The sequence below is a fragment of the Sminthopsis crassicaudata genome, chromosome 5 (assembly GCF_048593235.1).
Source record: "Sminthopsis crassicaudata isolate SCR6 chromosome 5, ASM4859323v1, whole genome shotgun sequence".
NCBI classification, from domain to species: domain Eukaryota; kingdom Metazoa; phylum Chordata; class Mammalia; order Dasyuromorphia; family Dasyuridae; genus Sminthopsis; species Sminthopsis crassicaudata.
Genome location: NC_133621.1, coordinates 273,416,522 through 273,440,116, shown reverse-complemented (window position 1 = coordinate 273,440,116; position 23,595 = coordinate 273,416,522). Strand labels below are relative to the sequence as shown.

The 23,595-nt window shown below is 35.2% G+C and overlaps 1 pseudogene; it reads right to left on the bottom strand.

Moving 5' to 3' along the window:
• Window positions 1–23,595, bottom strand: part of LOC141543995 (protein O-mannosyl-transferase TMTC3-like) — a 57,738-nt pseudogene that overhangs the window by 18,144 nt on the left and 15,999 nt on the right.

The window sequence follows — 23,595 nt, the reverse complement described above, 5'->3', positions numbered from 1 at the left end:
GTAGCTGGCCACAAGTATTTTCTATACATGAGACAAGAGCAATTTCAATGAGATGGAAATTGGCAAGGGATATAGACTGCTCTTTCAATAATAATGTCCTATATGTGCTGTCTCCCTCAACTTAGAATGTGAGCTTCTTTGCTGCACTCAACATCACTGTTATTCTTCATAAGATTTTCACTGTTGTATAAAGTTTATTTAGTATTTCATTTTTACCCAATTATATGTAAAAACAATTTTTAATATTCATTTAAAATTATGAGTTCCAAATTTCTTCATCCCCTATCCCTCTCAATGAGATGGCAAGCAATCTGATATGTTATACATGTGTAGTCATGTAATTCCATATTAGCCATACTGTAAAAGAAAACACAGACCAAAGCAGGGGGGGGGGAACTTCAACCACAAGAAAAATGAAGTTTAAAAAGTATGCTGCGATCTCTCTTTAAATACCATCAGTTCTTTCTCTGGGGATAGATGGCATTTTTCATCTTTTAAGGATTTAATAAATCATTATTATACTAAACTAATGGTGCCTTTGGCAGCCATCTTTCTCCACTGGACAAGTTGGTGTTTCCCAACTAAGGACTTTTATAATTCTTTTATTTGCCTTGTTATGGTAACTGTTATAATAATATAAATCTATCAAATAAACAGTTATTAATATATCAACCTTCTGTACACAATACTTATTTTTTGGGTTATTAATATCTTGTTTGAATAGGCCAGGATTAAGTGATTCTAACTGTTCATAATTTATCATGATTTTTTTCTTTCTTCTAACTTTTTATTAATTTTGATCTTTTCTCTAATAAGCTGGTGTTAATTTTGACCTAACCAGTTGATGATATGATTCTATAAACAGCTGATTCAATAATTACAGATATTCAGTAATGATCTAGATCAGTAATTTTGGTAAGAGATACACCTCCTCAAGGAGGTGAGAAGCCCAAAAAAGAAGGTGATCACACCTTCCCTGACTGTTCAAAAAAGGGGTGAAAACACCACAAAAGGAGGTGATCATACCTTCCCTGATGTCTCAGGAAGGGAGATGAAAATACCAAAGAAAATGGGAAATCAAATCAGATTAGTGGGTTTCTGAAGGGGCTCACTCTAAAACAAGTATATGTAAATCGATCAATATGGGAGGTATTACACATAATTACATAAATTACATAAGCACATAGTAATATAACAAGCTAGTAGTGATGTAACAAATAACATGAATCAACATGAGGAATTATACATGTCCATAAGTCCTAGAAATAGTCCAAAAGAAATCTATTGTCCATTAGTTCAAGTGCCAGGAATCCAATAATTCCTGCAAGTTTTAAAGTCCTGCAATAGTCTCATCAACAATTTTTCATCTCAAGGAATCCAATGATTTCTGCTGGTTTATAAGTCCTGCAACAGTCTCATCTTGTGTTAGAGAATCCAATGATTACTGCAGATTTTGTTCTTAGGTCTTCTCCTTTGTTTCAAGGTTTTTCTCTTTTTCTGTTTCTTTCCAGGTGCTCATTGCCACCCATCTGTTTTCTTCTCCATCTGTAGGAATACAAGCAAACTCTTTCTCCCAACAAGTTAACCTATCTAATTCCCTTCTATTTACTACTTTCTAGATCTCTCCTCATCACCTAGCAATTACGTTGGAGCTGCTCATTATATTAGAGCTGCTCTCACTGGACACTGCCCTTCTGTTGGGTTAAAAAAGCCTATATTCTCCCCAGTTGTAATACCTTTCTGATATCTGATTGCTTTTCTTCTGATTGATCATGTAATTCCTTTCACCCATCTGATTGCTTTTTGAATGGTTGATTGTGTAATCCCTTTCTTCTATCTGATTGATCTTTTGATGATTGATCACATCAGAGTGATGTGGGTTATGGTCCCTTTAAGAAACTAGTCCTTTCAAACTGATTTATTCCTTTCTGATTCTTAACCCCTCCTAGGTGATGCATTACCAATTCAAGAAGCTAGGACCTTTGATTCACAAATCCTAGTCAAAAGCATCCCTTTGAATTCCAGTAGGAGATACCCGGGCTCTAACAACCCCCCATTGGTTCTGAGCCAACTTGGCTATCCCACCCCCCATTCTAATGATTTGCTCAGGTTTCCCAACTCCCACCAAGCAAATTCTCACTCTCACTGAAACCCATCAAGGAGCCAATTTGGGACTCCACCCATGGGCCCCTTTAGCTAAATCTCTCATTATAAAAGAGCCAAGTTGGAGTCCTCCCTTTGCTGATTTTGTGGGACATTTGCAGACAGATGCCACACAAACTATTGGTGAAAATGCAGTAACAGAAATTATGATAAGGCAACTTGCTAAAGAAAATGCTAATGAGGTTTATAGAAGGATTCTACTAGGACTATGAAAGAAGATCATAAGAAGCTGTGCTACAGTGGGCACAATACCTTTTATCCCTAGGCTATGATGCAGACTTTCCAAGAACCGAACTTGGGAAGACAGGGTCCTTTTAGGTAAGAGACTTCCAGAGAGATTTGTCAATGCTTTCAATGTGGTAAAGTAGGCATCTGAAAGCTCAATGTTAGTATAGAGACAGAGTGAGAAAAGAGGGTAGGAGAACAAGACCCAAAATCCCATGAACAAAATGCAACAGAGTCTTCCATTGGGCATCAGAATGTAGACTGATTCAGGGAAATGGGATAGGGGGCCCAACCCCAGGGCCCAAAGCAATAAATACCTGGGGCATTATGGCAGCTGAAGCTACACCCAGAGAGCCTTTAGAAGTTCAGTACTCAGGCATGACCAATCAGCCAAGAAGCAATCTGATGGGAAAAAGGGATTACATAATCAATAAGGCAGGAACCATCCTGATGGGAGAAAGGGATTACAATTGGGAAGAAGAGATCTGGGTCTACTGAGATACCCTTTGGAGAGGTGAAATCTGTTCCTCTCCAGCCTAAGAATCCCTTGCCTCCAGGCACAGTAGGCTTGACCATTTCACCTCCTGAGAGTAATTACAAAACAGTGTTCATCCATGCACTGATGAGGGAGACTGGGAAATGTGTAGACAATATCCCAGTAACTAATACATGTAGACAATATGTGATTTATCAACCAGGAGAAGTAGTGATCAGGTTTACTGATACAGATCCCTAATAGGCAATCTGGTGATAATTGCCCAGATTTTGACTCCAAGCAACAGAATCCAGGAATATTCTAAACTGCAGCAGTTAGAACTGACCTTCCTATGCTCACTATCTATATAAATGGCATACCATTAGAAGGATTGGTAGACATAGGTCCAGATTTTACAGTTGTCATTAGAGGTGCCAACTGGCCCACTCACTGGCCAAAGATTAAGACAGACACCTATATGTCTGGCATAGGAAGATCAATAGCAGCTGAAATTAGTGCTACTCCTTTGAGATGGACATCTGAAGGAGAAACAGGAGTTTTTACTCCTTTTATAGTTGAAAAAATCCCCATCAATCTGTGGGAAAGAGACATTTTTAAAAATTAATTTTATAATTATAACTTTTTTTTGACAGTACATATGCATGGATAATCCTTGCACTCACTTCTGTTCCGAATATTCTCATCCTTCCCTCCCCTAGATGGTAGGCATTCCCATACCTGTTAAATATGCTATAGTATATCCTAGATACAATATATGTGTGCAGAACCAAATTTTTTGTTGCACAGGAAAAATTGGATTCAGAAGGTAGAAATCACCTGGGAATTAAAACAAAAATGCTAACAGTTTACACTCATTTCCCAGTGTTCCTTCTCTGGGTATAGTTTATTCTGTCCATCATTGATCAATTGGATCTGAATTAGATCTTCTCTTTGTTGAAGATATCCAATTCCATCAGAAAACATCCTCATATAGTATTGTTGTTGAAGTGTATAATGATCTCCTGGTTCTGCTCATTTCACTCAGCATCAGTTCATGTAAGTCTCTCCAAGCCTCTCTGTATTCATCCTGATAGTCATTTCTTACAGAACAATAATGTTCCATAACATTCATATACCACAATTTACCCAACTATTCTCCAATTAATGGGCATCCATTCATTTTCCAGTTTCTAGCCACTACAAAAAGGGCTGCCACAAACATTTTGGCACATACAGGTCCCTTTCCCTTCTTTAGTATTTCCTTGGGATATAAGCCCAGTTTGATAACTTTTTGGGCAAAATGGAAGTGACATTTTACACGTCAGAATTACAAATGAGTACTTTTTAGGCAGGGCTGCGGTTGAAGGCCTGCCAACACTCTCACCTGTTCCTAAAAATGATACACCAATGTGTATAGAACAGTGGCCCTTAGCTAATGATAAAATTCAGACCTTATTAGATATGGTACTGGACCAAGGACACTTACAATCTTCTCTAAGTTCTTAGAATTCTCCTGTATTTGTTGTAAGAAAGGTAAATGAACAGTTGGAAACTATGGGAATCTCCTACTCAGTTGTCTAGAGAATGGCCTTTTTGGGTTATAGACATTAAGGATTGTTTCTATTCTACCCCTCTAGATAAGGAGGATATGAAAAGACTTGCCTTTTCAGTGCCCAGTGTTAGCTTAGCTGAGCCTTATAAAAGATATGATTAGACAGTTTTGCCACAGTGAATGAAAAATAGCCCTACTATGTGTCAAATGTATGTTGCTGCTGCTCTTACTTCAGTAAGAAAAGCATTTCCAAAAGTAATGTTATTACATTACATGGATGATATATTGGCATGTGCACCTGAACAGCAAATGTTAGAAGCATGCCTACAAAAGACCATAGAAACACTAAGGAACTACAAATTGCATATAGCTCCAGAAAAAATTCAAAGACATGCTCTTTTTCAATATTTAGGATATGAAGTATTCCATAAGGTGCTTACAATACAAAAACTTTCATTAAGAACAGAAAAGCTAAACACCTTAAGTGACTTTCAGAAACTGATAGGAGATATCTAATGGATGTGTCCAGTTTTAGGCTTGACTACTTATCAATTGCAACCATTATTCAGTGTGGTTGAAAGAGTCACCTTGGAGATATCAGTTTTTACTACAAAAGAGGTACCCACAAAAGTCCTTCATCAAGGAGCCAGTGTGATAGAGTGGGCAAACCTCCCAGCACAATTAGAACAAAGCCTTACTCCTTACCCAGTGCTTATGGCTAGAATTTTAATAAAGGCCATTAAGCAAGGAGTACAATGATCTGGGATAAGACCTGACAAGATATACAGTTTTTATACCAATGCACAAATTGATGTATGCTGTGAAACCATCCCAGAGTGGCAAATTATTATTCTGGCAATACCAGCAGCAAAAGAGCCAAAGTGGTCACTGAATTTTACACACAGGTCTCCATTAAAGATAACCTGGCTATTACATAATTAGCAATGGATTTTTGAAGAAAAGGTTTCTAAAGTTCCTTTTAAAGGTCCAAGTATTTTTACAAATGCATCCAAACATAACATTTGTGTTGTTTACTCTCCTGATTTAACTATAGAGTAGTCAGAACTCCTTTTCAGTCCACTCAGCAGAATTAATTGTATGCAATCATTCTAGCTCTTACTTATTATCCAGGAGATATAAATATAATATCTGATTTGGCCTATTCAGTAGGTGTGGTACAAAGAATTGACACAGCCCAAATAAAATTTGTAGCTTCCAATATATATTATTTATATATTGAGGAACTTTAAGAGCAAGTGAGAAAGCATCCAGGTAAGATTTATATCTTGCATGTCCACTCTCATAGTGATCTTACAGGTCCTATTTTTGATGGTAATTCAAAGGCAGATAGCCTTCTAACTATGTTGGCCAATATTCCTTTATTTCAGGAAGCCCAAGGATCTCATTCTAAATATCATCAGGCTTGCTGAGTAAAATGAGCAGAAGAACCAGGAGATCATTATATACTTCAACAACAATACTGTATGAGGATGTTTTCTGATGGAAATAGATATCTTTGACAAAGAGAAGATCTAATTCACTTCCAATTTATCAATGATGGACAGAATCAGCTACACCCAGAGAAGGAACACTGGGAAATGAGTGTAAACTGTTTCCATTTTTGTTTTTCTTCCCAGGTTATTTTTACCTTCTGAATCCAATTCTTTGTGTGCAACACGAGAGCTATTTGGTTCTGCATACATATATTGTATCTAGGATATACTATAACATATTTAACATGTATAAGACTGCTTGCCATGTAGGGGAGGGAGTGGAGGGAGGGGAGGGAAAAATCAGAACAGAAATATGAGTGCAAGGGATAATGTTGCAAAAAATTATCCAAGCATATGTACTGTCAATAAAAAGTTATAATTATTTTAAAACAAACAAATAAATAAATAAATATCATCAGGCTGCTCGAGCTTTACATTTGCAATTTGGGATAACAAGAGAGGAAGCTAGGAGCATAGTAAAAGCCTGTACAGCTTGCCTTCCTTTCTATGCTCCTTCTCTCCTTCCATGGAAGAACCTTTGTGGTTTGAGACCCAATGAAATTTGGCAAATGGATGTGACCCATTATAAATCTTTGGCCGTCTGTCTTTTATCCATATTGTAGTAGACTCCTTTTCAGGATTTACTTTTGCAATACCAGAAGCAAAAGAGACAGCTTAATGATCACTGAATTCCTTATACAAGCTTTTGCAATTATGGATGTATGGACCTGAATATACTTCTAAACATTTTGCATCCTTTTGTGCACAGTATAAGATTTTACACACTACTGGCATACCCTTTAATCCGCAAGGACAGGCAATAGTAGAGAGGAGAAACAGAGACATCAAGACACTCCTCCAAAAACAAAAGAAAGGGGGAGCCACAGGTAATCCTAGAAAACTTCTAAATTTAGCTCTTTATACAATTAACTTCTTGATTTTTGACAAAGGCTCTGGCAGATAGAAGGGCAGTGTCCAGTGCGAGCAGCTCCGCTATCTTTAGATAATTGCCAGATGATGTGGAGAGATCCAGAAAGTGGTGAATGGAAGGGACCAGATAGATTAACTGCTTGGAGGAGAGGACTTGCTTGTATCTCTACAAATGGAGAAAGAATCATATGGGTGCCAATGAGCCATATTAGCCTTGTCCATTGGAGAGAGATGGAGCAGACCCTTGAAACAAAAGAGAAGACTCAAGAAACATTGGGTGGTTCCATCACTGATTGTGCCCACCACTGAAAAAGCATGGCAGTTATGGCAATTGACTCATGGACATCAAAAATTGTTTATGAGACTGATGCAGGACTTCAAAACCTTCAAGAATCATTGGATTCCCTGAAACATGATAAGACTGTTGCAAGACTTCAAAATCTTCAGGAATCATTGGATTCCCTAATACATAAAAAGACTATTGCAGGACTTCAAAAACTTGCAGAGATCATTGGATTTCCTGACATAATGGACAATAGACTGATTTTGGACTATCACTCTGCTGCCGAAGGAGGTGTATGTGTGATTGTTATTTATATACCCTTCTTCTAGGACTTCTGGAAATCTTTTACAACACCATATTGATTCATATAGTTTGTTATATCACTACCTGCATGTATGTTTGTTACTGAGCCTGCACCAGCTGTGCTTTATTGCTATGTGCTTATGTAATACCTCCCATGCTGATGGGTTTGTATATATCTTTTTCTAGTAAGACCCTTCAGCCCAGAAATTCACTGGCTTGACTCCCCACTTCCCTTTGGTGTTTTTCATCTCTTTTCCTGAGAAATCAGGGAGGGTGTGATCATTTCCTTTTTTAGTGCTTTCACCTCCCTTCCTGAGAAGTCAGGGAAGGCATAATCACCTCCTTTTTGGAATTTTTGCCTCCTTGAGAAGTTAGGGATAGCATGACCAGGTGGTTCTAAAATAAAAGTTCTAAAACAAAAGAAAGTGGGAGATCAAGAGGACTGAAACTCCAAAACATTATGCCTGAATTAGACAATGGAGCACTTAAGGCTAATTACCTATTTGATATGAGACAATGGCTCTATTACTATATGTTTGTATAAATGGCTCTTTTCACTGTTGTGCTTGCTGAATATTTGGTGTTAAGATAATCAGGGGCAAGGATTGGAGGGGGAGGGAGAAAGGCAGAGTCACTTGGTAGCAGAATGAGGAAAAGTTGGTGACCCCAGAGTCCCAAATCCAGGATTGTGATTGACTGCTTCTTTCACTTCTCCCCCTAAAGACCAAACATTTTGATCTATTCTGACTCTGGCTGACCCTGAAGCCCTCCAGAGAGCTAGCCTATACTCTACAGGAAAAGATCTGTACTAGCCCTCTAGAAGGCTTTTTCTGAATAAATCCCCTGTAAAAGGTGGTTTATTATTTATCTTTTATAACAATGAAGTGATGTATAGGGAAAACATTTTGGATATCTCAGACCTCACTGAGTTTTGAACAAATGGGAGTTTAGAAACTAGGTTATATTTAAAAAAAGATCCCTTCATTTTTTAAAAAATTAAAAAATGTTGGTCTGTTAAAATACATAGAAAAGTAATACTTTAATAAAATTAATTATGAAATGTAAAATTTAATAAGTCTGTAGAAAATATTTATAACTTGAGTAACTTAATGAATTAATTAAAATATAAAGAATGTTTCCCCAAAATCTTAATGTAGTTTTGAGTTATTATTGTTTAAAACTACTCTAAGACTTTGAGGCACCCTGAACTTTTGGACTTTAAAAGAGTAAAATGATGGGAAATGATATATTTCTTTGGAATGTCTATTTTATTGAATTGCAAATGCAAGAAAAGGATAATTTAAAAATAGATAATGTTTGTGTTATATTATCATTTAACTAATAATATTATTTATTTGTGGCATCAGTGATTTAGTGATCATACAAAATCTCTCGTCTTCTTTGGTTCTATTTAAATTTTTATAAGTTCTTCCTATATTCATGAGGGCCCTAATATCATCTAAAATAAAACTCATGTATCTCATGAACAGTACTAATTATATAATATATGATTAATAAGACAGCATTATATTAACACACATATAAACAAAACAAAAACCGGACTTCACCCAGTACATACAATAGGTATTTAATAGGTACTATAGTTCATCCTGTAGGGAAAAGGGGGAAGAGATAATGATGGTCAGATCAGATCACTTTACACTCATTTTTATTCTAACTTGTTTTATGGTTATTTTCTCTCTTATTAAATTGAAACCTCCTTTAAGGCAGGGACCATGTTTTGAGGGACCATATACTAATAATTTTGGAGGAAAAGTGTTCCTATGCCAATAGTTGAAGTTAAGAACTGGAATATGGTAAAAAAAAAAAATAAAAAATAAAAAAAATAAAAAAAAAAAGAGTGACAGCATTTTACCTAGCTTCAACCTTTCTGTGCATTCAGTTTTCCTAACTGACCAGTGAGTAAAAGACCACTTCTCCCAAGAATCCAGTGCATTAAGTTGAGCAAATTACAAAGCACAAAGAGGACAGAAGAATAGGGAGAGCAAGACAGGCATTTCTTTACCAAGGCACACTGCAAAAATGCAAAAAAAAAAAAAAAAAATTAAATTGAGTTTATTTCTTTATAGAGTTTCAAGGATCCCCACAAATCACCCAGTTCAGAAAGCTCTTCTAGAATATTTATGATAAATAAAAATGACCATCTGGTCCCTACTTGAATATCAATGGTGACAGGAACTTTATTATCTTAAAAGGCAGTCTGTTCCATTTGTAAGTTTAACTCCTAGGACATTCTTCATATTAAGCCAACATGTTCAGAACAAGCATTCCTTGTTTCGTTAATTACTTTTCATATAATATAGTTTAATCTTGAATTCAGAGCTTTTTTTTAATTTAATTTTTTTTTTTTTTTCTGAGGCAATTGGGATTAAATAACTTGCCCAGGATCACACAGCTAGGAAGTGTTAAAGTCTGAGACTAGATTTAAACTCAGGTTTTCCTTATTTCAGGCCTAGTGCTTGGATTCAGATTTTTTTTTTATTATGCCATTATTTCTGCCTTGCAGACCATATGTTGTTTTTATAATTCTTCTTTCTCTTTTAAACCATGTAGAAACATCCTGTTGTAGTTCTAAACACTCTTAAGAATCCACAAGGTGATTTATTTTGCTTTGTATTGCAACATTTATTCACATATCTGCTCTCATTTGTTGATCTGGAGGTCATATTTCTTTACTCCAATTAATATCTTCCTTGTTGGTTTATTTGCTTCTGCCCAAGGTTTTCTTACTCATGAGATCTTTAGTGATTTCAGTCTCTTTTCCTCATATATCCCTATTGTTCTCTTTTGGAGTTTTTTGGAGTCTACCCAGGGGGGTAGACTTCTTTCTCAATATCCTCTCAATGCCTCAAGTGACTTTTGGGGAAGCTTTTCTTTCCCTGAAGTTTAGTGGAATGCCTGACAGCTATCATACTGGTACCCTGCCACAGTTCCTATTGGAGAAAACCTCAAATCCTTCATCTTGTTGGTTGCATAACATGGAATTTATTACATGGTACAAAGTCTTCTCATTCTTTTTTTTTTTTTTTTGTAGACTTAATTCCTGTTTGACAATGTCCCAACTAAAATGGAGTATTCTAAACTACTATACTTTAAAAGGTCTTTAACCAACATAGAAGAGAGGCATAGTCACTGCAATTATCTTAGAAACTTAGAAATATTTCTACTAGTGCAGGCTAAAATCTTTTTAACATTTCAGGTCAACAGTATCCTATAACTGGTTCCCATTAAACCTAGCAATCAATTTAAGAACACTTGTATTTTTCATATGAATTTGCTGTTTTTAACTTATTCTCAATTTTATTTTTTAAAACCTAAGTACAAGACTTTAAATGTATTCTTACTGAATTTTATCTAATTTTTAATCTTTGCCCAATCTCTCAAACTTCTCTGAATAGTAATTGTAGCAATTAATAATAATTATATGCAATAAATAAATTAATTTCACCTGTCTCCCTGGCCTAGGACTCTTTTTGGATTCTAATTCTGTAAAACAAAGTTATAAGCTATCTTCTCTCATTATTATCTCCCAAATTCTCATTATTCAAAAATTTAAAAACAAAAAACAAAAAAACATGTGAACATTTACCTTTTGTATTATTATTGTATCTATTATTGGTCTTTACTCTTCAGATTTCCTTTAAGATTCAACAATTTAGCAAAAATGTCAAAATCATTAAAATTATGTATCATAAGAAATTATTACACAAATAGTTAAGAAAATTAAAGATTATTTTCTGACAGAAATAGAAGCAAAAGAAAACTGGGTATTTCTACTTAATCATCCCTTAATGTAAAGGGCTGAAACTCTGTATGATTGATTTAAACAAGGTGTTAACTCAACTGGAATTGATAAGACAATCATCTAGTTTAGCATAGTGATTAATAGTTCTCTAGTTCAGTATAACTGAATTAATCTTAAAACAAATAATGGTTCCCTAGTGATATAATGATTGGTTTATACTCAGTATGATGAATGGATTTAATTGTAATAGAGTATTTAAGAGATCAGAGTCAGACTTAAAGGGAACTGGAACAGACTTGGGGAAGACAAAGGACTGGAGACAAGAGTACAAGCTTTCAGACTCAGGGAGACTTCAAGACAGACACCATCATGGTGATTCTCCTGTCTTCCTTCCTCACAGAAGCCAAGACACATTCTGGAGGACCTCCAGAATGCTAGTTCAGGCCCCAAGCAAGGAGACAAAACTGTGAAGTAGACCATAAAGATTTTTGGACTTTATCTCTGACTATTCTCGTGGTGATTATTCAACTGAAAGGAAGGCTGGTCCAGAGACCTCCAGAAAATTAACCAGAACACTACACCTTAACCTTGTAACATCTGTCTTAGGTATTAGACTTATTCCTTCCTTGTTTGTTTTCCTTCTCCAAAGAATTTTTTTTTCCTTAGCAATATTCTGGAAAGTTTTACTCGAGCATGGATTTTTTAGTTTGGTAAAATTGTTACAAGTCTGTGTTTATCCCTTTGTACTCTTTACTGCTTATAATCTACTAATTCTAATTTTTATGTATTTTTTTTCTAAAATCTGAGTTCTTTGGAGAGCTCCCCATGAAACATCATATTGAAACTAGGAATGATTTAACTTTACTTTTAAAAATTTTATTAGATGTATTTGTGTGTGTGTGTATGTGTATATATATATATATATATATATATATATATATATATATATATATACACACATACTCACACATATATACTTTTTTCATCATGTTAATTTCCTAACCTCACCTAGAGAGCTACCCTATAATGAGAATTAACAAAGAAAAAAAAAAAAGCAGTAAAGGGAAACTAACCAATATACTAATATGCTGTGTACCATCTTTGTAGTTGCTCAGGACTTTATAGAAAAAAGGCGGAAAATACATACTCCTTATTCAGAGCAATTTTGGTGATATACTATTGTAGTTATTGAGAATACTATTTTCCTAGTCCTGCTTAATTCACCCTGAATTAATATTAATGTAGTAGACTTATTAAAGATCAACTTGCCTGAAAGGCAGGGTGCAATCAATCAGAAAGATTTAGATTTAAATTTCTCCTCTGATACTTAATGGATATGTGAACTAGAGGAAATGTTAACCTCTTAGGGCTTCAAACACTTTTCTATAACTATAAAAAGGAGAGCAGTTGATCTGCATTAGTAAGGAGTTTCTTTACTGTGAGTTCCTATACCAAGGAAATTATAGACTCAGTCAAAAGTGGGGGAAAGGAGCAAAAAATCATCTAGTTTACCTCTCCCACTGATAAATTAAGAAAATTGAATCACAAAGGAATTTAAGAGGTTTGCTCAAGACTTCACAGATAGTAAGCAACCAAGATAATATGAACTTTACCTTTCATATCCCTAAGGTAAAAACTGTTTCAAATCCACAGCAATTCAGCAATTCAGGATTGCAATGAAGCATTGGATGGGATAGAACCTTTGGAAAGCTCAGTTATGACTTACTGAAAAAAAAACAAAAAAAACCCTTTACTCTTCAAATATTGTCAAAGTTAAAATAATAATAATAATAAACTACTAATAATTACTTGAGAATGATTTTGACTTAATACATACTACTTACCTGGCTGAACATATGTTGCTTGTAAGAAGTATTTTAACGCTCTCTCAAAATTCTTTTCATTTTCCAAAACATGACCCACATTATTGCAGTTTGGCATTATTTTTATTTACCTTAAATATATAAAGCACATGAAAATATGATATAAATATGAGATATCGAGTTTACATAGCTCTTTTTAATGATAACATTAATGCTAACATAGTCCTAGCTTACATTTATATAGCATCTTTTAAGGTTTACAAATATATATGTGTGTGTATCTGTGTGTATATCAATACTTTGATGTTAATAGGTAGTATGAATATCAATATTTCTACTTTACCAATGAGGAAATAGAGTTCTGACTATGGTTACATAATTACTAAGTGATGGAAGCTGTTACTCAAAACACAAACGATCTTCTAACACCAAATCTATTATTTTTTAACTACACCATGAAGTACAATATACTTTAAGGCATCAAATATTCTCAGTTGAAAATATATTAAAATGCAAAAGTTGTACTGGCTTTTTAATATAGGATTGTTTAGAAGGCATGAAATCCCCCTTTTTTTGGGTGGGGGGAATAAAAGAAGCGAGATCACTTTTTACTATGTAGACTAAGAAACAGTGAATTATCCACCCAGAAAACTGGGTTAGTGGAACTTTGTGGTTGGGAATTAACTACAGTCTCTCCTACCAGGGGATTCAGCTATATGAAAATAGTAATTATAGTTAATTCCCATTTTACATTTGTAATAGTGTATTCCTAACAGGATTGTATTCTTAACATTAAAGAAAAACACACTTTTAGGAGCTTTATGATCTAATAAAGAATCATGAATAATATAAACAGTATTTACTTTGGTATCAATAAATATCAAAAAAATCAGAGGACTGCATATTGGATAATTCTCTACAGAAAACTCTGAGATAAGAATTACAGAAAGACAAGGCATAGATATATTGTGACCTGTACTACTAGGAGTACTTGCAACTTTGTTTAAGTGCATGGCACCTTTCTAAAAGGGTCAATAAAAATGAAGAAACAATGAGTCTTTATTAAGTGGAAAGAAAAGTTTCCTTTTAACAATCTTCCCTATCCCAACAGACCCCCAAATACTTAAATAGATGAGTAGCTAGGTCTTTAAATTGATCATCCTTACAGTGTTACTGTGTACAATAATCTCCTGGTTCTGCTCACTTCACTTTGCAGGAATTCATATTTGTCTTCCCAGATTTTTCTGAAATAATACCTCTTGTCATTTCTTGCAGTACAATATGTTTCATCAAAATTATACACCACAAGTTCAGCCATTCCTCAAGTAATAAGCATCCCTTAAATCTCCAATTCTTTGCCAACACACACACACACACACACACACACACACACACACACACACACAATCCCACCAAAAATATCCTGCCCTATTTTTGTTCAAACACTTCCTTTTCCTTTTCTCTTATTCTCTTTGGGATACAAACTTCATGGTGGTATGCCCAAGACTATATATACCCAGTTTTATAGAAGTAAATCCAACTTGTTCTTCAGAATGGCTGGACTAATTCACAACTCCACCATTAGGGCACTAGTGTCCCTAATTTACCATATCTCCTCTAGTATTTTTCATTTCTTGACAATCTGATGATAAGAATGAAGTAGTATTTCAGAGTTGTCTTAATCAGCATTTCTCTAGTCAGAAGTAATTTTGAACATTCTAATGTGATTATTAATAGCTTTGATATCTTCTTCTGAAAATTACTTCTTCATATTCTTTGACCACTGAATGACTCATTTTTTAAAATAAATTTGTACCAGTTCCCTAGATATTTGAAAAATGAAGCCTTTATAAAAGTAGGTTCCTATATATATATTTTTTCTTCCCAGCTTCCCATCTTATTTCTAATTTTGACTGTATTAGTTTTGTTTGTATAAAAGGCTTTTTCATTTCAGGTAATCAAAATTATCTATTTTGCTTCCCATGATGTTCTCTATCTCTTCTTTTGTCATAAGACCTGTATCCATAGGTCTGAAAAATCCATTTTTCCATGCTCCCTTAATTTATTGGTTATTACCCTTTATATTTAAGTCATTTCACCACTTTGACCTCTTCCAATTGTTAGGCCATAATTCTCTTTTATTTCTTGACTCAGTTTCCCTAATTATTCTGACTCAGTCCTGCCTCGGTTTTTCTGCTTCTCAGTTCTGCAAACCTCTCTTCCCTCTTTACCAAAATACTTGATAAGGATAAAAGATCTTATGTTTTAAAATATCAGAATGCCTCTCTCCATCCCAAGCTATTAGAATATCAGATACTGTCTTATCAAAATGCCTCTCCCTATGTCCAGGGTGCCTCCCCCTGATTATGTCATCTCATCTTCAGTGGCTCACTCCAACATGTCAGAGTCCCTTTCCCACTTTCAGCACCCTGACTCTGCCCATGCCTCAGTCTACCCCCTGCATCTGAGCCACGTGTATATATGTTTTTGAAAACTCACATTGTTTTGCTGGATTCTTGGAGACAATAGTCTCATTCAGCCCTTGAGATCAAACCATGAATCCATTTGATATCAGTTTATCTCTCCATTTAATAAATTATTAAGTACGCTCTAATCTCCATCTTGCTCAGTTTCTCTAGCATTTACATTTTGGAGGTTCTGCTGAGATGTTAGAAAATGAACTGGATTAGAGATAAGAGACTTTTGGGTCTCTGCCTTGGGCCTCAGGATGGTTGGGGATCTGGATTCTTGGCCTGGAGAGGCCAGCCCCCTGGATTTTTTATTTCTAGAGCCTCCAGGAAAGAGAGCAGTTTCCAGCCACAACAGCCTGATGGTAGACACCCCCATTTCAGCCAATGGAAAATAAGTCTGTCTGTGTACCTTTTGGAATACCATCTGATAAAGTCTTAAGAACTGTTCTGTTCTGTCTGTGTATGCGGCCATCTGGATTCCCAGAAATATGAAGTGCTGACGGGCATAAATTCTGTGAGTAGGGTCCTCTGAATGCAGGGGACCCTACCTGGTGTCCAAAGACACATCTGGTTCTGAATGCCAGTTGGTACAACTCTGGACATTCCAGAGTATAAATCTAGTGTCTTTTTTTTTTTAAGAAGTCATCTGGGAGGGAGCTGACAACTTCCCTCAGGGCTAGTCTAAAATTTCTAGATAGCTCAGGAGCTGTGTTAAATGTTTTGTTTTATGATATAACTGCTCAGTCAATGTCTGTGTTTTATGTGCTGTTTGTCTGTCCTGTTGGTTCAGAGCTCTGCTAAATTAAGAAATTTGGTAATTAGTTAAAATTTACTTGTGATTTTAAACTTTAAAAAAACTGGCATTCTGATAGTTTACATTCAGGAGGGGCTTGGGTTGAGCTAGCCTAGATAAGGTCTCTGGAGAACAAAAGGAGTTTATGTTAATTGCTTTGAACTCTGGCTGGAGAAAATATCTGATTAGAAATTTTAGGCTGATTTTAAAAATTGTGAAAAATATATTTTTTTCAGCATTTTAAAGTTTCCTTTTTTTTTTTTTTTTTAAATAGTTTTTATTTACCAGATATATGCATGGGTAATTTTGCAGCATTGACAATTGCCAAACCTTTTGTTCTAATTTTTCCCCTCCTTCTCCCCCCCCCAAAATGGCAGGTTGACTAATGTTAGGTTCTTACTTAGTGCTAATGAGATAATGAGGTATTAGGTTCTTACTAAGTGCTAAGTTGGTACTTGACAATTCTCTAGTTCTGGCCTTTCCTGGGGAAGAGCTTGCATGCTTAGGAGGAGCAAGTTCATTGGTTGAAGTAATTCTTCCCAGAAGCCCTTGCATTATCCCACACCCATTATCTGGGAGGAGATCTGCTGTGTCAACTTAAATTTTTTGGATAGATTCTTCTTCCTGTAGAGAGCCGATTTCCCTTCCTGCAGAGAGCAGCCTCAAGTCTGGTCCAGAAACAACTCCCTTTTTCCTCCAGAGCTGCCCTCTTTATCCTCCCAGAGATTTTTAGGAAACTTACTATTCTAGTCTGTTATGTATAGAAGTTTTGATTCACTCTTGGGATTTATATGTGGAATGGTCATTTGATAATTTCTTTTCCATGTAAATAAAAGAGAGGAGAGGAAGGAAACTGATGTGTGTTGTAGCTGGTCAGGAAATTGGGAAACTGATGATTTTTCTTAGGCACTTCTGCCCTGCCCCCTATTTCATTAGTTCAGATTGAATTGGAAATTATTTAACCCCTTGCTTAAAATTTGCTGGATTATGATTTGCTGGTTATGGTTTAACTTTGAAATCCCTTATTTTATTGGAATTGCCCTGGCAGACTCAGTTTTGGGGATTATTTTTTTAGAAACAACCAGAAATCAGACACCTGTCTTGGGACTGGCAGTCTCTGTGATCTGTTTCTCCACTCCTGTTAGCCCAGTTCCTTAATTAGTATTTAAGCATACTTAAAAGGACCTTGTGGTATTGATAATAGTTCGGGGTTGCCTGCCTTGGTCTAACTGCATAATTTGCTCAGAAATCTGTTTCCTAGTACCAGCTTCTGTTCTATTAGAGGGGACAGGTGGAGCTACTCCAGGCCCTACTTTTTCCCTCTTTGAAGTCGCTGACAGACTTGGGGTGCTCCTCTTAGGATAGACAACAGGACTGTCTTGACTCAGCAGAGGGTGAGTTAAATGCACAAATGACCACAAACCTAACTCACAGTGAACTGTCCATCTCAAAATGAATTCTCTGGTTGAGATGCTCCCCAATTGCAGAGGACCTGAACAGGGAGGCCTGTGTGTTTCCCTAAATGAGTAATGCTGTTAAATGCTAATAACTCTGGGGTTATGAGGGAGAGGCTGGTCCTTGCCATAAGTTCTTGCATTTTTCTAGTTTTCTTTTGGTTTATTTGCTTTACATAGTGTTGGTCAAAATTGTGGTGCTAAGACCTTCTAGAGAAAGGTAATTCGATGATTTGAATATTCAGAAGAGAGAGAATGTGGAATGTTATGCCACAGTTCTCTTTTATTGTCCTGACTCAGTTTCCCTAATTATCCTGACTCAGTCCTGCCTTGGTTTCCCTGCTTCTCAGTTCTGCAAAACCTCCCCTCCCTCTTTGTCAAAATACTTGATAAGGATAAAAGATCTTATGTTTTAGAATATCAGAATGCCTCTCTCCATCCCAAGCTATTAGAATATCAGATACTGTCTTATCAAAATGCCTCTCCCCATGTCCAGGGTGCCTCCCCCTGATTATGTCATCTCATCTTCAGTGGCTCACTCCAACCTGTCAGAGTCCCTTTCCCACTTTCAGCACCCTGACTCTGCCCATGCCTCAGTCTACCCCCTGCATCTGAGCCACGTGTATATATGTTTTTGAAAACTCACATTGTTTGCTGGATTCTTGAAGACGATAGTCTCATTCAGCACTTGAGATCAAGCCATGGATCCATTTGATCACAGTATCTCTATTTAATAAATTATTAAATACTCTCTAATCTCTATCTTGCTAAGTTTCTCCAGTATTACACAATTGCAATGAGATATTGCTTTGTGCTTAGTTTCTGCCAAACTACTTTCTAGTTTTCCCAGTAATTTGTCATAATAATGAGCCCTTACCTCAAAAGCCTAGATTTTTGAGTTTACAAAAAACTAGATTCTATGAGCAATTTACTACTGTGTATTGTATACCTAAACTTTTGCACTGTTTCACCACTCTTATTTCTTAGCCAGTACCACAGAACTAAATGATTACCATGTTATAATATAGTTTGAAACTTAGAACTGCTAGGCCACTTTTGTCCACATGTTTTCAACAATTCCCTTGATATTTTTGGCCTTTTCTTCTTCTAGATAAATTGTTATTATTTTTTATAATTCCATAACATATTTTAGTAGTCTGATTGATATGGCACTGAATAAGTAAGTTAAATAGAACTGTTATTTTTATTTTATTGGCTCAGCCTATCTATAAGTAATTAATATTTCTTTAGTTGTCTAGAGCTATCTTTGCATGAGAAGTGTTTTATAATTATGTTCATATAATCCATGGGTTTTTCTTGGAAGGTGAACTATCAATTACTTTAAATTGTTTGCAGTTAGTTTAAATGGAATTTCTCTTTCTATCTCTTCCTTCAGGATTTTATTGAAGTGCTAATGATTTATGGTAAAATTGTCAATTATTTCAACCACTTTTTCAGTTGATTCTCTAAGTATACTATCATATTATTTGTAATAAATGAGTTTTATCTTGTTATAATTAGCTAGTTTCTAGTACAATATCAAAGAATAATGGGTATTTTTGCTTTACCCATGACCTTACTAGGTTTCAAATTTATCCCCAATATAGATAACATTTGCCCTTGATTTTAGGTTGATAATACTAAACATTCTGAGAAAGGCTTCACTGATTCTGCCATTTTAGTGTTATTTTAATTAAAAAAAAAATAATGGGTACTGAATTTGTCTATAGTCCTTTCTGCCTCTTTTGAGATAATCACATTACTTCTGTTGTTTTTATTATTAACATGGTTATTTACTATCACAGTTTTTTTTTTTTTCTCCCCAATATTGAATCAGTTCTACATTGCTGGTAAGACAAGTATAATATCAGTCTGTCTCATCCCAAACCATTCTAAATTTTGCCACAGATTAATCTTTTTAAATACAGCTTTGATCATTTAACTCTTCTGTTGAACAATTTTTATAGGATTTTACTGTTTAGTAATAGGAAAAGAGCATGATGTAGTAACAAGAGTGGTGGATTTTGAATCAGGGAACTTGAATCTGTCTTGGCTCTGCATCACACATTAGTTGTGTGATGCTGAACAATCCACTTAATTTCCTCATTTACATAATGGGAATAATAGCATTCATACTAATTAATGTCTCACAATTATTGTGAAAACACTATATAAAGACTATAAAAATCCCTTACTTAGTTTGTTTTCAAAGTGTTTTCCATCATCTGGACTTAACTTATATTTCCAGCTTTATCTCATACAAATCTCCTGACCTCACAACATTCTATTCATTCCTTCCAATTGTAAAGCCCTAAACTCTGATTATTTCCCTCTCCACTTGATCATATCTTAGTGATCCTTCAAAGGAGACTGAACATCCTTTGTCATTTCCCTGAATCCTGTCCCTCTCCAAATTGAGGGGACCTCTTCCTCTTGTGCACCTACAGTTCTTTCTTGGGGCCACCTCATCCACATGGCTCAGGAGAAAGTGAGGCACAGCCCTCCCTAACTTAAATCTAATTCACTTGCAAGTCCTGATGTCACTGTCCTGTTGCTGTGGTCAACTCTCAAAGGACTAATAAGAGAAATTTATACTTTTCTTTTAAGTATTTAATCATGTTTTGTCTTGTTTTATACTTATGTGTGTATTATGTTTCCTATGAGATAAGCACTGATTTATAAATGTAGAAAGAACAAGTAACATCCAACACAGCACTGCTAAGGCCATAGAGAAGTCATCACCAATTCATCCATATGTCTTGCCTCTGGTTCAGTAAAATCACAGAATCTTAAAGTTGGAAGGGATCTCATAGGTCTAATACACTTACTAAAACAGGAAAGGTCAGGGTTAGTCTTGTATGACTTATTTCTGATAAAGTCATGTTAGCTTTTAATAATTAACGCATCCCTAAGTGTTTATAAACAAAAAAATCCCTCAATCTTACCACTGTCTTTTTCCTTTTTAAAAGAGGTGATAGAAAATGTATACAAATAAGTACTAAAAAAAGATGAATTATGATTAAGCATGAATCAAGAAGAACAAAGTGCTGGTGAGTTCCAAAGCTTTTGAAACTCTGGAATACAGGGGGAAAAATTAATAATATGAGACCCAATAAGACTCATATTTTGCTTGAAATGTCTTATTATACTACAATATAAATGAAAGGCATAGCATTTGTGTTTAAATCTTTTATTTCTAATTGCTAAATGAAGATCTCTCATTGAAAAGGGTCTATAAATGTAACTACTTCTGGGGAGCCCTGAAAGCATTCTAGGACAATTTATAAGATATCCCTACTTGAGATAGTTATGGTTCTTGATGTTTTTCAATCAGATAATGTCTTGATTCCTTATGAAGGGTAAATATGAATCTGGCTCCACTGCAAATGTATCTAAGAGATTCATTGTCTGTTATGGAATTTTTAGGAATTTTAGAGGAATTTTTATTAGTGGTTTCCCCTTCCATAATCCACCACTGACATCCCCTTTTGATTCCAACCTACCTTATAATCTGATGAGAACATAATCCTCCTTTTACAGAGGTCTTATTATATCCTGTTGAAAATGTACAGAGATCTCTATTACTTAGAAAATTAAGGTCCTAAACTTCATGTATAATGCTTTCCACAATGTCTGTAACCTATCTTCTAAGAGTTTTTTTTTCCTGTCCCATTTTTCTAGTGACTCTAAATAAAAAGTAGCCTTTCAATTTAATCTAATTTCATATCTGATTACTTACAAGCACTCTTCATGCTTCTATAAAAATCCTTTTCTTTCATTAAGACTCAGATGAGGAACTACCTCCACTATGTAATTTTGCACAATTCTACCTTTGTCACCTCAAAGTGAGTTTGCCCATTCTATTCTTTGTGTTCAGTTATGTCTGACTCTTCATGACATTATTTGGTCCTCTCTTGGCAAGGATACTGGAATAGCTTGATATTTCTTTCTCCAGATTGTTTTATATATGAGGACTTGCAAAGAGGTTAAGTGACTTGCCCAGGGTCACATAGTTAGGAAGTTTATGAAACTAGATTTGAACTCACAAATTTTTCTTAATTCTAGGTCCAGCACTCTATCTACTATACTTACTAACTTCCCTTTAACTACTCCTTAACAAATTATTTAAATTTCCCTGTCAGGCTGTAAGATCCCTCAAGGACAAAGATAATATAATTTTTTTACCCTTTATATTACAGATTTATCAATTATGTTTCCTGAATTCTGGGTCACAGAGCCTGCCATGCCCAAACATAAGAGTGATAACAATTTTTTTTTTTAAAACAAAGTCACTTTATTATAAAAATTTTTGACAGTATGTATTCATGAGTAATATTTTTATAACATTATCCCTTGTAATCATTTTCCCAAATTATCCCCTCCCTCCCTTTACTCACTCCCCTAGATGACAGACAATCCCATACATTTTACATGTGTTACAGTATAACCTAGATACAATATATGTGTGGAAATCCAATTTTCTTGTTGCATATTATGTATTAGACTCCGAAGGTATAAGTAACCTGGGTAGATAGACAGTAGTGCTAACAATTTACATTCACTTCCCAGTGTTCATTCTCTGGGTGTAGTTGTTTCTGTCCATTATTGATCAACTGGAAATAAGTGGGATCTTCTTTATGTTGAAGATATCCACTTCCATCAGAATACATCCTTATACAAAGTTGAAGTGTACAGCAATCTTCTGACTCTATTCATTTCACTAAGCATCAGTTGATGTAAGTCTTTCCAAACCTCTCTGTATTCGTCCTGGTGGTCATTTCTTACAGAACAGTAATATTCCATAACCTTCATATACCATAATTTAACCAACCATTCTCCAATTGATGGACATCCATTCATCTTCCAGTTTCTAGCCACTACGAAAAGAGCTGCCACAAACATTTTGGCACACACAGATCCCTTTCCCCTCTTTAGTATTTCATTGGGATATAAGCCCAATAGCAGCACTGCTGGATCAAAGGGTATGCACAGTTTGATAACTTTTTGGGCATAGTTCCAAATTGCTCTCCAGAATGGTTAGATTCTTTCATAACTCCACCAACAATGTATTAGTGTCCCAGTTTTCCCACATCCCCTCCAACATTCATCATTATTTGTTCCTGTCATCTTAGCCAATCTGACAGGTGTGTAGTGGTATCACAGAGTTGTCTTAATTTGTATTTCTCTGATCAGTAGTGATTTGGAACACTCTTTCATATGAGTGGATATAGTTTCAATTTCATCATCTGAGAATTGTCTGAGCATTTGAGCATTTATCATTTGGAGAATGGTTTGATTTCTTATAAATTAGGGTCAGTTCTCTATATATTTTGGAAATGAGACCTTTATCAGATCCTTTAACTGTAAAAATATTTTCCCAATTTGTTACTTCCCTTCTAATCTTGTTTGGATTAGTATTGTTTGTACAGAAATTTTTAATTTGATGTAATCAAAATCTTCTATTTTGTGATCAATAATGATCTCTGGTTCTCCTCTGGTCATAAATTCCTTCCTCCTCCACAAGTCTGAGAGGTAGATTATCCTCTGTTCCTCTAATCTATTTATTATCTCACTCTTTATGCCTAAATCATAGACCCATTTTGATCTTATCTTGGTATATGATGTTAAGTGTGGATCCATATCTAATGTCTGCCATACTAATTTCCAGTTTTCCCAACAGTTTCTTCCGAATAATGAATTTTTGTCCCTAATATTGGTATCTTTGGGTTTGTCAAAGACTAGATTGCTATAGATGTACCCTTTTTTGTCCTTTGTATCTAATCTGTTCCACTGATTGACTGGTCTATTTCTTAGCCAATACCAAATAGTTTTGGTGACTGCCACTATATAATATAGCTTTAGAT